Genomic DNA, 15850 nt, shown 5'->3' with positions numbered 1-15850 from the left:
AGGTACTCATAACCACATTCAAGAAGTGTATTAACCCTTCTGGTGCTTCACAGGAATTATTGGAATGTGGCAAGAAAAAAAATTAACTTTTTTAGCAAAAATTTTCATTTAGACCTAATTTTGTTTTTACTTTTGCAAGGGTAACAGGAGAAATTGCTCCATACAATTTGTTGAGTAATTTCTTCTGAGAGAGCTGATACCAAGTATGTAGAGGAAAACAACTATTTGGGTGCATGGCAGGGCTTGGAAGGGAAGGAGCGCCATTTGACTTTTTGAATGCAAAAATTTTCCCCACAAAAAATCTATTTTAGCTCCAAATTTTGCATTTTCTCAAGGGCAACAGGAGAAAATGGACCCCCAAATTTGTTGTGCAATTTCTCCTGAGTTGACAGATACCCCATATGAGGTCTAAAACTACTTTTGAGGCACAATGCAAAGCTCAGATGGGAAGGAATGCCATATTATAGTGCAGATTTTGCTGCACTGGTTTGAAGGTGCCTTGTTACATAGGAAGAGCCCCTGAGATGCCAGAAGAGTAGAACTCCCCCTCTAGTGACCCCATTTTACAAATTAAGCTTTGCAATGAATTCATCTGAGGGTGCAGTGATCATATTGACCTCATAGGTCTGTCACAGAATTTTATACCATTGGGCAGTGAAGAAAAAATAATTTACATTTTTACCACCAAGATTGTGTGTTGGCCCCAAGTTTTACATTTTGATACTGATAAATGGGTAAAAATGGCACCAAAATTTGTCCCACAATATCTGCTGAATATAGAAATACCCCATATGTGGATGTACAGTACTGCTTAGCCATACGGAGAGACTCGGGAAGGACAGAGCACTATTTGCCTCCTGAAGCACAGATTTTCCTAGACTAGTTTGCGGATTCCATATAAAGAGCCCCTAATTGCTAGAAGAGCAGAATCCCTCCTCAAGTGACCCCATTTTGGAAATTATAACCGTTTTGGAATTTATCTACAGATGTAGTGGTGATTTTGACTACATGGGTGTTTTCCAGAATCAAGTAGCAGTGGATGTTGCTGACTGAAAAATGGGAACTGCCGTTGAAGTGACCAGTACGTTGTAGCGACCAGTACGTTGCAGCCACCAGTATGCTATGCCCAGCCCGTGCTTCTGGAGACATGCATCCGTAAGTTAGGCAGGCTCCCATCGCTTCATAAATGACAAACATATGGACGCTTTATGAGGTGTAGACACACTTGGGCTCAGAAGGTAAGGGGCATTTGGATTTGGGAGCACAGAATTTGCTGAATTTCTTTTGGGGGACAAGGAGCCATTTCGCTTTTCCAGAGCCTTTGTACTACCAGTAACATGGAAGCCCCCTATTTTCCGTTAACAGATGAAGGACCTGAGTGGGGACTTGCTTTTTTTGTGGATTGAGTTGAATCTTTTATTGGGAACATTTTACATTTATGATCACATTTTTCCAGCGCTCTATGCTGAGCACTTACTTTGGGCTTTCTATCTAAATCTCTGAATGACATGATTCAGATGAAACCCGAGGGATCCATTCACTATAATGAGGCAGCAGACTTGCTCTGGACTCCGCCTGGCCTCTGTTCGGAGGTGTCCTTCCATTTAGAAGTGCACAAAACTGTGGCCGACAGCACTTTTATACAATCCTAAAAAGACAGACACTGTCAAATTACAGGTCAGACGGTGTCCACAGTGCCTCCATCTGCCTCATTATAGGGAATCTTCCATTGAGGATCCGGTCTGAATCACGTATTTCTGAGATTTACACAGAAGCTAATTAATAGCTGTGCACTTTCAGAACTTTATATTCACAAAGACATGTATATATGTATTGAGTAAATCTGCATTTATTTATATATATATATATATATAAACACACAAACATATATATGTAATATGCACAATATGTGCGTGTTTATGTATGATCTCAACAAAAATGCAGAGTTAGCCACATTAATCAATCTTCCTATAAATAATTATAGACTGTATATTTATTTCTATGTGCGCACTATTTGTGTTATTTATTAAAGAAGTTGCCCAGGATTTAACCCTAACATAACACGGCTATTTTACTTTTTTTGTTTTTATTTTTCCTCTCCTTCTTCCAAGAGCCATTTTTCCATCCACGTAGTCATATGAAAGCTTGTTTTTTGTGGGACAAGTTGCACTTTTACATGACACCATCCATTTTATTAGGGTATGTGATGCACTGAAAAGGTGGAAAAACTTCCAAGTGCATGCGTTGGATTTTTTATTTACCGTGTTCACTTTACAGCAAAACTGACCAGACAATATAATTCTCCAGGTCACGAGTACGCAGATACAAACATGTATAGTTTTTTTTTATTCAGTGGCAAAAAAATAATTCGGAAATTTTGTTAAAAAAATAAACAAATTTCGCTTTTGTTGTCATTTTCCGAGACCCGTAACATTTTTAATTTTCAGGATAAGGAGCTGGGTGGTGGCTTTTTACTGATACCATTTTGTGATATATACTGTACAATGTTTTGATTTCCTCCTATTGCAATTTATTTCAATGTTGTGGCCAAAAAAACTTAATTCTGGTGTTGATTTTTTGTCTCGTTTACTAATTGGCTCAATCTACTGTATTTTTCAGATTATAAAATGCACTTTTTCTTCCCCAAAATTGGGAGGAATATGGGGGTGTTTCTTATAATCTGAATGTAGCTTAACGCTGGTGGTGGCTTCAGTGGAGCAGAGCCAAAGGAGGCATGGACGATGCTGGAGGAATTTAGCAGTGGCGGCAGGAGTGGGGCAATGCTGCATGTCATAAAGATCTCGTGTCCCGAGATCTCAATCTGCGCATGAGCCATCTCTGGCAGCCATTTTCTTCCAAGTCCATTGCAGTGAAAACAATGCGAAGTGCAGGGACTCCGAGGACATTTTCTGAAAACCCGAGGCCCGCTACAGCCTCGCACCACCAAACACCCCCTCCTCCAAGCCCGGGGCCCGCAGCAATGAACTACTTCACTCCAACACCCCAAAACATTTTTTTTTCCTATTTTCCTCCCATGTTATGGTCCAGTGCATCTTACAGTCCGCAAAATATGGTATTTTATATTTTGATAGATGAGACTTTTAAGAATGCAGCAATACCAAAAATGTGGAGTTTTTTATTTTATTTTTAACAGGGCAAAAGGGGTGATTTGAACTTTTGCGCTTTTTTATTTTTGTCATATTTTTAAAAACACTTTTTTTCACTTTTTACTGTATTTGTTAGCTCCCTTAGAGAACTTGAATCTGCAAACATTCGATCGTATATACTTTACATAGAAGTGCAAAAATCAGTCTCCTATAAATGCCAGCTTTCACAGAACAATTGTCATGACAAGTGCAGAGATGTTCAGTATAACCCCCGTTGTCATAGCAACCCTTCAGCACCACACAGTCATGTCACGGGCATACCGATAGGCTTGTGGAATGACATGCCCCCCTGCCAGCGCATGTTTAATTCCACTGTCAGAGATTGACAGCAGCATTTAACATGTTAACCGTCTTGGGCAGAGCTCTGCTCCACCCACGGCTGATAGTGGCAGCTGATGGTTGAATAATTCAGCCATTACCTGCAGGGCAAAGCTGCAGACTCGGCTTGCAAGCCTGCATCAAACACAAGGACCTGTCATATGACGTAAAAGTATGTCACATGTCGGGAAGCAGTTAAAAAACCTAGTAGTCGGAAAAAATATAAAATTATAATAGTAATTAAGAAAATCAGTACTCACCTGGCAAATCTCTGCCATTTTAGCACTTCTCCTTGTTCTGGGTTGCTCTCAGCACTGGACTTGTAAACTGATTTCCTTGGAAAAATCCCTTACAAGCCCAGCTCATCAGCAATGTAGCAGTCAGTCTGTCCGCTCCCTGGCACTGTGACATTGGTAATATTGTACATGCTGAGTGTTACTGACATGGTGTTTACTGCACAGGTAAGCTGTGCCACTCCCTAGGGCTAGGGACATGCTTACTAATGTAATGACTTGCAAGCGTTAATCAGAGGAATAAGCAGTGCAGACCTCAGTTCGTTGCTCCAGGAGGCAGCGCCGCTTATATTTTGAAGATACCACTTATTCCTTTCGGAAGCACTCAGCATATACAGTTTTTGCGCTCTTACAGTGCCGGCCAGGGTGCAGACTGGCTGCGGCATTGACGATAAGTACTTAGCACTGGACTGGTAGGGAGATTCCATCAGGGAATAGCTCCACAAGCCCAGCATTGAGACGTCTTCATTAGCACAGCTGTAAGTCAGTTTATGCCCTGACCAGCACTGTGTACCTATACTTCCTATGCTGAGCAATGCTCAGCCCTTGTCGCACTGATCAGTGCTGGGCTGGTAGACGGATTCCCTCTATCAGTTCAGGGCTGAGTGCTCATCAGTAGCGCAGAAGTCAATGCACTAGTCAGTCTCTAGCCCCACGGAATGAAACCGCTTATTCCGTGCAGTAGACTCCATTTATTCCTTTCAGAAGCGCTCAGCATATACAGTATTAGCATAGCGCCAGACAGGACGCAGACCAACTAAATCCTGCTGCAAGCCTGGATCGGCACTGTGATTATACTTTTATGCTGAGCAAGGCTGACAATGCTAACACTGCACAATTAATTGTAGATAGATAGATAGAAATCCAAAAAACGGAGGCAGCCAAGGTTCACATCTACCAGAACCGAAACGTTGCTGAGATGGGCTAATAAAGGTAGCTCCTGCTTTTTCCACTACTAATGGTGTGCTGCCTTTGTTTTTTGGATTCCTACATTTGAGGTTTGGTCTATGAGGGGGGCTCTGCACCTGACTCTGTTTTTCTATTTTCACTTTTGTGTTTTTTTGTGCTGCTCTAATACTTTTTCTAGATAGATAGATAGATAGATAGATATCCCTACAAATAACTGCTTAGAGTACAGTATATGTAGAAGAATAAAAGTAGAAACATTGCAAAACAGCACTAGTCCATAAAATGCAGGTGACCATTGGATCTCAAAGTGCAAAAAAAAGACAGCAGAGAAAGAAAATTTACTTATCCCAAGCCACAGTATGCAACAATTTATCTTCAGCAATAAGCCCTTATTTAGTAAAAACTAAATGACTTCAGTGTGGGCACTCTTTCTATGCACTTGCCACAATCCAAATCTCTCTCCCTGTCTTGAAACGTTTGGAGTTATGTCCTGCAAATGCATGTGCTGTGACCTCGCCAGTATTTATATTTTTTAGTAGGGAGGAGAAGGGGGCAATTAAAACATTGGCTTTAGGTTCTTGTGATTTTTTTTTCTACGCCCCTGGTACAAATATAAAAATATACACATATTAAAAAATGCAAATTCTTAATGTATTATGATATGTACAATATATATATATATATATATATATATATATATATATATACAGTGGGGCAAAAAAGTATTTAGTCAGTCAGCAATAGTGCAAGTTCCACCACTTAAAAAGATGAGAGGCGTCTGTAATTTACATCATAGGTAGACCTCAACTATGGGAGACAAACTGAGAAAAAAAAATCCAGAAAATCACATTGTCTGTTTTTTTTAACATTTTATTTGCATATTATGGTGGAAAATAAGTATTTGGTCAGAAACAAAATTTCATCTCAATACTTTGTAATATATCCTTTGTTGGCAATGATAGAGGTCAAACGTTTTCTGTAAGTCTTTACAAGGTTGCCACACACTGTTGTTGGTATGTTGGCCCATTCCTCCATGCAGATCTCCTCTAGAGCAGTGATGTTTTTGACTTTTCGCTTGGCAACACGGACTTTCAACTCCCTCCAAAGGTTTTCTATAGGGTTGAGATCTGGAGACTGGCTAGGCCACTTCAGGACCTTGAAATGCTTCTTATGAAGCCACTCCTTCGTTGCCCTGGCGGTGTGCTTTGGATCATTGTCATGTTGAAAGACCCAGCCACGTTTCATCTTCAATGCCCTTGCTGATGGAAGGAGGTTTGCACTCAAAATCTCACGATACATGGCCCCATTCATTCTTTCATGTACCCGGATCAGTCGTCCTGGCCCCTTTGCAGAGAAACAGCCCCAAAGCATGATGTTTTCACCACCATGCTTTACAGTAGGTATGGTGTTTGATGGATGCAACTCAGTATTCTTTTTCCTCCAAACGCGACAAGTTGTGTTTCTACCAAACAGTTCCAGTTTGGTTTCATCAGACCATAGGACATTCTCCCAAAACTCCTCTGGATCATCCACATGCTCTCTAGCAAACTTCAGACGGGCCCGGACATGTACTGGCTTAAGCAGTGGGACACGTCTGGCACTGCAGGATCTGAGTCCATGGTGGCGTAGTGTGTTACTTATGGTAGGCCTTGTTACATTGGTCCCAGCTCTCTGCAGTTCATTCACTAGGTCCCCCCGCGTGGTTCTGGGATTTTTGCTCACCGTTCTTGTGATCATTCTGACCCCACGGGGTGGGATTTTGCGTGGAGCCCCAGATCGAGGGAGATTATCAGTGGTCTTGTATGTCTTCCATTTTCTAATTATTGCTCCCACTGTTGATTTCTTCACTCCAAGCTGGTTGGCTATTGCAGATTCAGTCTTCCCAGCCTGGTGCAGGGCTACAATTTTGTTTCTGGTGTCCTTTGACAGCTCTTTGGTCTTCACCATAGTGGAGTTTGGAGTCAGACTGTTTGAGAGTGTGCACAGGTGTCTTTTTATACTGATAACAAGTTTAAACAGGTGCCATTACTACAGGTAATGAGTGGAGGAAAGAGGAGACTCTTAAAGAACAAGTTACAGGTCTGTGAGAGCCAGAAATCTTGATTGTTTGTTTCTGACCAAATACTTATTTTCCACCATAATATGCAAAAAAAATGATAAAAAAACAGACAATGTGATTTTCTGGATTTTTTTTTCTCAGTTTGTCTCCCATAGTTGAGGTCTACCTATGATGTAAATTACAGACGCCTCTCATCTTTTTAAGTGGTGGAACTTGCACTATTGCTGACTGACTAAATACTTTTTTGCCCCACTGTATATATATCACATTTGGATCGTGTTAGCCATATGGTTACATATAACATACTAGTTATATACACATTCTGTGTTCAATAAATGTGAACTTTTATAAATTACCTCTCTCATGTAAACTGGTTATAGGTAATACATACTGTGCTCTACTCTGTAGCCTCAGGAGCTGCCTGGCAACTATCCTGGAATCTGAAGGTGTGTCTCAGAATACAGCACGCTGCGCTGTTAATCCCAAGATGGCGGCTCCCATGAACTGTGATTCTCTCAATATAATTCTTCTATTCACAGATATTATGCTTTGAAAGCTGATTTATTCCATGTTTATTTAGACATACAGTCTCCTTACTGTGATATATCCTAGTATTTGTAAAGGCGATAGCTCCTCTTTAAATACAATGGATAGTAAAATTTGCAATAAATTACTATGTAGCCACATAGTCCATAAATCTTGTGTGGGCTTTATATAATCTGCTTAAGGGTATGTGCACACGTCCGGATTTTTAGCGTTTTTTTTGCGGAATTTCGCCATAAAAACGCTATAATTCCGCATAAAAAACGCTAAAAATATGCATCCTATCATTTAGAATGCATTCCGGAATTTTTGTGCAGATGTATGCGTTTTTTTCCGCAAAAAAAACGCAGACCGCAAAAATTCCGGACATGCTCATTCTTTTTGCGGATTTTTTGCGGATTCCATGATAAAAGGAAACTCAGGAAACAAAAAAAAAAAAAAACGCAAAAAATCCGCAAAAATTCCGCCCAAAATCCGCGCAAAAAACGCGCAAAAACCGCGAAAAATCCGCGCGGAAAAAAACGCGAATTTCTGCCAGAATTCTCCGGATTTTGTCAGGAAAAAAACCTGACGTGTGCACATAGCCTTATGGTAGTCTCAACTAAACTATTTTAGGGAATTGATATGAAATAAATTTCTTGATATATTCAGCACACTGCCTTAAAATTGAACCTAAGCTTTAAAGGGATTATAACATATAAAAATTTCAAGTAGTCTGCTGTTATTGCTGGGAAAGCTCTGGGCGGCCATTTCCTCTACAGAATTTTTGGAAATGATGTATAAGGCTTCTTTCACACTAGCGTCGGAATCTCCCCGACGCATGCGTTTAACGCTTTGCACAATGGGTGCAGCGCATGCATTTTTCCGGCGCATCCGCTGCCCCATTGTGAGGTGCGGGGAGGTGGGGGCGGAGTTCCGGCCGCGCATGCGCGGTCGGAAAAAGCGGTCCGTCGGGAGAAAAAAACGTTACATGTAGGGGTTTTTTTTCCCGACGGTCCGCCAAAGCACGACGCATCCGTCGCAAGACGGATGCGAAGTGTGCAAATCCGTCGCAAATGCGTCGCCAATAGAAGTCTATGGGGAAAAAACGCATCCTGCAAGCACTTTTGCAGGATGCGTTTTTTCTGCAAAACGACGCATTGTGACGGATTTACAAAAAACGCTAGTGTGAAAGTACCCTTACCCAGTGCCGATTCACAGCACTGCAGAATACTCCCATTATGCCTTGACAGCTATAGCCTCCAACACCTAAAGACCACCAGTATGAAACCACTGCTTTAGTGACATATACAATATTAAACATAATTTTCATTAAAATATACCTGGAGTAATAGTTTGCATACCTTATACCAACTTGTGGAGAAGTTAGAAGTTCTATACGACTGGGGTATAGTAATTATCACAGGTTCTCATAAATATTTTGTTACTGATTCGACCGAAGAAGAATCATTACAATAGGGACAGCTACCATGTCTTTTGTTCTGTCTAATGAAAAAAAAACACTATTTAGTGAACTGAAAAATGTCAGCAGCATTTCACCCCCAAACTATTTATATGTTCATGTAGCTCATTCAAAGACAAGTCCAGAAATACAGGTGCATTTCACAAAATTAGAATATTATAAACAAAATTCATTTATTTCAGTTCTTCAATACAAAAAGTGAAACTCATATATTTTATAGATTCATTACAAACAGAGTGATTTATTTCAAGTGTTTATTTCTGTTAGGTTGATGATTATGGCTTACAGCCAATGGAAACCAAAAATAATTATCTCAGTAAATTAGAATACTTTATAACACCAGCTTGAAAAAATGATTTTAACATCCAAAATGATTTCCTACTGAAATGTATGTTCAGTAAATGCACTCAATACTTGGATGGGGCTCCTTTTGCATTAATTACTGCATCAATGCGACATGGCATTGAGGCGATCAGACCGTGGAACTGCTTAGGTGTTATGGAAGCCCAGGTTGCTTTGATAGCAGCATTGTTGGGTCTGGTGTCTCTCATCTTCCTCTTGACAACACCACACCCCATAGATTCTCTATGGGGTTAATGTCAGATGAGTTTGCTGGCCAATCAAGCACAAGGATACGGTTGTTTTTAAACCTGGTATTGATACTTTTGGCAGTGTGGACAGATGCCAAATGTTAGGAGTCGAGTTTCCTCTGCTGCACAGGGGGAATCTCGATCTGTCTCCGCTGCAGTCTCCCATTCTCCTCCAGCCGCAGTGGAGCCTGCTCAGCAGGGACGTCGATCTCAGCGTCTCGCTCAGTCTGACTCTGTGCGAAGAGTTACTGCTGCTTCTCCAGTCTCTGCCATTAAAGTCAGTGCTGGTCAGCAGCGAGCGGACTTCTCTGGGACTAAGTCCTTGTCTGCACGTACTGAGCATGCCCAGGGTAAGATCTCCCGTTGGAGATCGAGGGTCATGTGCTCAGGCTCTGCAGCACATTCCATTGGTCCTCTAGGCAGGTCTTGGGAGGGCAAAAGTGCTGTAGCCACTTCCTGTGCTGCAACTATATAAACTGCGCATGACCGCACGGCCATGCGCTAGTATTGTCTCATAACGTTATATGTGTGTGTGTAGATGAATGTATGTCGATGGATGAAAGCTCCTAAATATCCCTCCCTAGAGTTGTTGTCTGCTCGCGGATGTTGGTAGCTATCTAGCGCCCGACTAATTATCTGCACGATACACACATTACAGCGTCCTCTTGCTGTGTCCGCCTGTACGGCGCCGTGCGCTTGCCTTGCGCTTTCCATACCCTAGCCAGTGTGGTTGGTGGCGTCCGTCTGTGCGGCATTGCTCGCACTCCTGTGCATTTATATATTTATTCTTAGTTTCCTTACACACCCAGTTGTGGTGTAGTGCCAGCGAGGGTCTAATCGGACTTCAATCCCAGTTGGGGTTAAGTACGCTGACTACTCGCTCGCGCTTTAGGTGCGGTACCGCGATCCTGTGACGCAACAGGATTGCTCCCTTCACGCTGGGTGAGGTTGAACCCACGTGTATATACTTTAGTGTACCGCCATATAGTCTGTATTTACTAGCAGCAGGTTTTCACCTGCACGGTGGACCCCGGACTGCGAACGCATCTATATCACCTTTCTTGGTGCATTCCGCCAGTCCTAACAGAATACTAGCGCCAGGGTCTGGCTAGTAAATGATGGACGATCAGCGTTCACAGCGGTACATCCAGCAGCTGGAGGGAAGGTTGGCGGCTCTTGAGAGTTCAACTTCAGCTGTGGATGTCACTGCTGTCGCTGTTCAGGCTGCTAGTGTTGCTGCAGCCACCTTGTCCACTGCCGCTCCTGTCCCGACTCTAACTCGCCTCCCGCTTCCAGAGAAATTCTCTGGTGACAGTAAGTCTTGTAGGGGTTTCGTGAGTCAGTGCTCTATCCATCTCGAGCTTCTGGCCTCTCGTTTCCCTACAGAGCGGGCTAAGGTGGGATTTATAGTGTCTCTTCTGTCGGACAGAGCGTTGCATTGGGCTACGCCGCTATGGGAGCGTAGCGATCATGTGGTGCAGAGTGCTTCGTTGTTTCTGAGCACTCTGAAACAGGTCTTTTTAGGACCTCGTTTCACCCATGATACGGCGCTCCAATTGTTGGCATTGACTCAGGGCTCGTCCTTGGTTAGTCATTTTGCCGTCCACTTCCGCACCTTAGCATCTGAGCTGGAGTGGTCGGATAAAGCCCTCATTCCAATATTTTGGAGGGGGCTGGCTGACCACGTTAAGGATGCCCTGGCCACTAGGGAGATTCCCGCCACACTGGAGGAATTAATTACTCTATCCACTCGTATTGATCTCCGTTTTCACGAGCGGAGGTTAGAGCGAGCCCAGTGTAGGCAGAGGTTTCGGCTGGCTCCCACCTTCGCCAAACCTTTGGAATCTCCAGACCAGGCTCCTGAGCCCCATGAGCCTGTGGTAGAGTCTCGAGCAGGATCTAAGTCCCGGACCGCTCGTGCACTCCAGATTTGTCATCTTTGCCAACAGTCTGGACATCTTGCCTCCAGATGTCTCCAGCGGTCGAGGAAACGTCAGCGTCTAGTGGTAGTTGGTGGAGGTGCACTAGACACGGCGACGTTTTCCTCCAAATTGTCCTTTAAGGGGACAATAACATTGGGCTCATCCTCTCACTCGGTGGAACTCTGCGTGGATTCTGGGGCGGAGGGCAATTTTATGTCTTCAGCCTTCGCCCAACGTCACGCAATTCCTCTGGTCATGCTATCTCAACCAGTAACGGTACGAGTGGTGAATGGGTCGACACTGCCCACACAGATTACACATCAAACTATCCCTTTTACTCTGTCCATGTCACCATCTCATCAGGAGATTATATCTCTACTCGTCATTCCTGAAGGAATTGATGAGGTTCTCTTGGGGATACCTTGGTTACGGTACCACTCTCCTCACATCGAGTGGTCCTCAGGCAGAATTCTGGGATGGGGTGAATCTTGTGGGAACAGGTGTCATCGAGAGTGCGTTCAGGTTACTACTACAGAGGTACCCGCAGATCTCTCCTCTCTCCCCAAGCAATATTGGTCTTATGCAGACGTATTCTCCAAAAAGGCAGCGGAGACTCTTCCGCCCCATCGCCCCTATGACTGTCCTATTGATCTCTTGCCTGGTGCTGAGCCTCCCCGGGGTCGAGTCTATCCATTATCTCTCACGGAAACGGAGGCAATGTCTCAGTACATACAAGAGAATCTGGCAAGAGGGTTCATCAGGAAGTCAGTGTCACCTGCTGGGGCAGGGTTCTTTTTCGTGCAGAAGAAGAATGGAGAACTACGTCCATGCATAGACTACAGGGGTCTTAATGCTATCACAGTTAAGAACAAGTACCCTTTGCCGTTGATATCTGAGCTTTTCGATAGGCTTTGGGGAGCTAGAGTGTTTACTAAATTAGATCTGCGGGGTGCTTATAACCTGATTCGCATCCGTGAGGGGGACGAGTGGAAAACGGCATTTAACACCAGAGATGGGCACTATGAGTATCTGGTGATGCCCTTCGGGCTCTGTAATGCACCTGCCGTTTTCCAAGACTTTGTCAACGACATCTTCCGGGATATGCTTTCCACCTCGGTAGTAGTCTATCTGGATGATATTCTCATCTTTTCTCCAGATATTGACTCCCACCGGAGAGATGTTGGCAGAGTCTTCGACCTCCTACGGGCAAACTCTCTTTACGCAAAGTTGGAGAAGTGTGTGTTTGAGCAGGAGTCCTTACCTTTCCTGGGCTATATCATCTCCGCCCAGGGATTGGCTATGGATCCTGCCAAACTACAGGCTGTGATGGACTGGCAAGAGCCCCATTCTCTTAAAGCGGTGCAGCGCTTTATGGGGTTCATAAACTATTACCGCCAGTTCATTCCTTACTTCTCAACTCTGGTAGCTCCCTTGGTAGCCCTCACCAAGAAGGGAGCGAATCCCAAATTGTGGTCAGAAGAGGTCTCCAAGGCCTTCACTTCGATAAAGTCCCACTTTGCTAGCGCTCCCATCTTACATCGTCCCAATGTGGATAAGCCATTCCTACTGGAGGTGGATGCCTCGTCCGTTGGTGCTGGAGCAGTCCTCTACCAAAAGGATGCTCAAGGTCGGAAGCATCCATGCTTCTTCTTCTCCAAGACCTTCACGCCAGCGGAGAGGAACTACTCCATCGGGGACAGGGAGTTGCTAGCAATGAAGTTGGCCTTTTCGGAGTGGAGACACCTTCTGGAAGGTGCGCGGTTTCCCTTCCAAGTTTACACGGACCACAAAAATTTGGTCTATTTGCAGACAGCTCAGCGGCTAAATTCTCGCCAGGCCAGATGGTCTCTGTTCTTCTCCCGGTTCCACTTTTCCCTTCATTATCTCGCTGGGGAGAAGAATATCCATGCTGACGCTCTCTCTCGCTCCCTTATGTCAACTGAGGAGGAGGAAGAGGAGCCTCGGCTTATTGTCCCTTCCGAGAGCCTGAGAACCGTGGCGCCGGTTTCGCTAGAGTCTGTGCCTCCGGGCAAGACTTTTGTGCCCATTAATTTGCGACTGGAGGTTCTCTCTTGGGCTCATTCGTCCAGGGTGGGTGGACACTTTGGGACAAAGAGGACATCTGAGCTACTGGCGAGGACGTACTGGTGGCCGCATATGGTCCGGGATGTCAGGGATTATGTTCTGGCGTGTGTCTCCTGCGCCAAAAATAAATCTCCGTGTCAAAGGCCAGCTGGTTTGCTCTATCCCTTGCCGGTGGCAGATAGGCCCTGGGAGATGGTCGGGATGGACTTTGTTGTGGGTTTGCCCAAGTCTCGCGGCTGTACCATCATTTGGGTCATCACCAATCATTTCTCAAAAATGGTGCATTTGGTGCCGCTGCCGCGGTTACCTTCTGCACGGGCCTTGGCAGCGTTGTTCATTAGACATATCTTCCGCCTGCATGGTATGCCAGACAAAATTGTCAGTGACCGGGGTCCCCAGTTTGCGTCTCGGTTCTGGAGAGAGCTCTGTCGTCTTCTCAGTATTGAGTTGAATCTCTCTTCCGCTTATCATCCCGAGACGAATGGGTTGGTAGAGAGGGCCAACCAGACCTTGGTCACATACCTGCGACATTTTGTTTCAGCCAGGCAGGATGACTGGGCATCCTTGCTATCATGGGCAGAGTTTGCACTGAACAACGCCGTAGCCGACTCCACTGGACAAACCCCATTCCTCCTCAATTATGGTCAGCATCCACAGGTACCTGTGCCTATGCCCGTGTCTTCCGCCGACTCCAGGGTGGCAGACTGGGCTGTGGAGGCACGGGATATTTGGGACCGCACTCAGGATGCCATTCGGGCATCTAAGGAGAGAATGAGGTCCTCCGCCGATGCTCATCGGCGCCCCGCTCCGACCTTTGCTCCTGGCGACTTGGTGTGGCTCTCCGCCCGTAACATCAGGCTGCGAGTTGAGTCCACTAAATTTGCTCCTCGCTACTTGGGCCCATTCAAGGTCCTCGAGCAGGTTAATCCTGTGGTCTATCGTTTGGCCCTTCCGCCACGCCTGGGTATCACCGACACCTTTCATGTGTCCCTCTTGAAACCCGTGTATATGTCCCGGTTTTCCGAGTCATCTGCTGGGACATCGGGTTCGTCTACGGACGATTATGAGGTGAACGTTATTTTGGGGTGCAAGGTGGTGCGTGGTAAAAAATTTTATTTGGTAGACTGGAAGGGTTATGGCCCCGAGGACAGGTCATGGGAGCCTGTTGAGCACATTCAGGCTCCGCAGCTCATTGCTGCCTTCGAACGTAGCGAGGCCCAAGGAGGGGAGGGCCCTAGTAGGGGGGGTAATGTTAGGAGTCGAGTTTCCTCTGCTGAACAGGGGGAATCTCGATCCGTCTCCGCTGCGGTCTCCCATTCTCCTCCAGCCGCAGTGGAGTCTGCTCAGCAGGGACGTCGATCTCAGCGTCTCGCTCAGTCTGACTCTGTGCGAAGAGTTGCTGCTGCTTCTCCAGTCTCTGCCATTAAAGTCAGTGCTGGTCAGCAGCGAGCGGACTTCTCTAGGACTAAGTCCTTGTCTGCACGTACTGAGCATGCCCAGGGTAAGATCTCCCGTTGGAGATTGAGGGTCATGTGCTCAGGCTCTGCAGCACATTCCATTGGTCCTCTTGGCAGGTCTTGGAAGGGCAAAAGTGCTGTAGCCACTTCCTGTGCTGCAACTATATAAACTGTGCATGACCGCACGGCCATGCGCTAGTATTGTCTCATAACGTTATATGTGTGTGTGTAGATGAATGTATGTCGATGGATGAAAGCTCCTAAATATCCCTCTCTAGAGTTGTTGTCTGCTCGCGGATGTTGGTAGCTATCTAGTGCCCGACTAATCATCTGCACGATACACACATTACAGCGTCCTCTTGCTGTGTCCGCCTGTACGGCGCCTTGCGCTTGCCTTGCGCTTTCCATACCCTAGCCAGTGTGGTTGGTGGCGTCCGTCTGTGCGGCATTGCTCGCACTCCTGTGCATTTATATATTTAAACTTAGTTTCCTTACACACCCAGTTGTGGTGTAGTGCCAGCGAGGGTCTAATCGGACTTCAATCCCAGTTGGGGTTAAGTACGCTGACTACTCGCTCGCGCTTTAGGTGCGGTACCGCGATCCTGTGACGCAACAGGATTGCTCCCTTCACGCTGGGTGAGGTTGAACCCACGTGTATATACTTTAGTGTACCGCCATATAGTCTGTATTTACTAGCAGCAGGTTTTCACCTGCACGGTGGACCCCGGACTGCGAACGCATCTATATCACCTTTCTTGGTGCGTTCCGCCAGTCCTAACACCAAGTCCTGCTGGAGAATTAAACTTCCATCTCCAAAAAGCTTGTCGGCAGAGGAAATTATGAAGTGCTCTAGTCCCTGGTAGACTCCTGCGCTGACTTTGGTCTTGATAAAACAGAGTGGACCTACACCAGCAGATGTCATGGCTTCCGAAACCATCATTGATTGTGAATACTTCACACTAGACCTAAAGCAGTTTGGATTATATGTCTCTACACTCTGCTTTTTTTTTTTTTACTGTATTTATTAGTCCCTCTAGGAGACTTG

The 15850-nt window shown here is 45.2% G+C and overlaps 1 protein-coding gene across 2 annotated transcripts in view; it reads right to left on the bottom strand.

Annotated features, from left to right (window-relative positions):
• The window catches only part of IL18R1 (interleukin 18 receptor 1), a 182729-nt gene that overhangs the window by 153444 nt on the left and 13435 nt on the right, over positions 1-15850 (bottom strand). The window lies entirely within an intron of this gene.

This window comes from Ranitomeya imitator, chromosome 3 (assembly GCF_032444005.1).
Source record: "Ranitomeya imitator isolate aRanImi1 chromosome 3, aRanImi1.pri, whole genome shotgun sequence".
Taxonomy (NCBI): Eukaryota; Metazoa; Chordata; class Amphibia; order Anura; family Dendrobatidae; genus Ranitomeya; species Ranitomeya imitator.
This window is presented reverse-complemented; position numbering and strand designations above follow the sequence as displayed.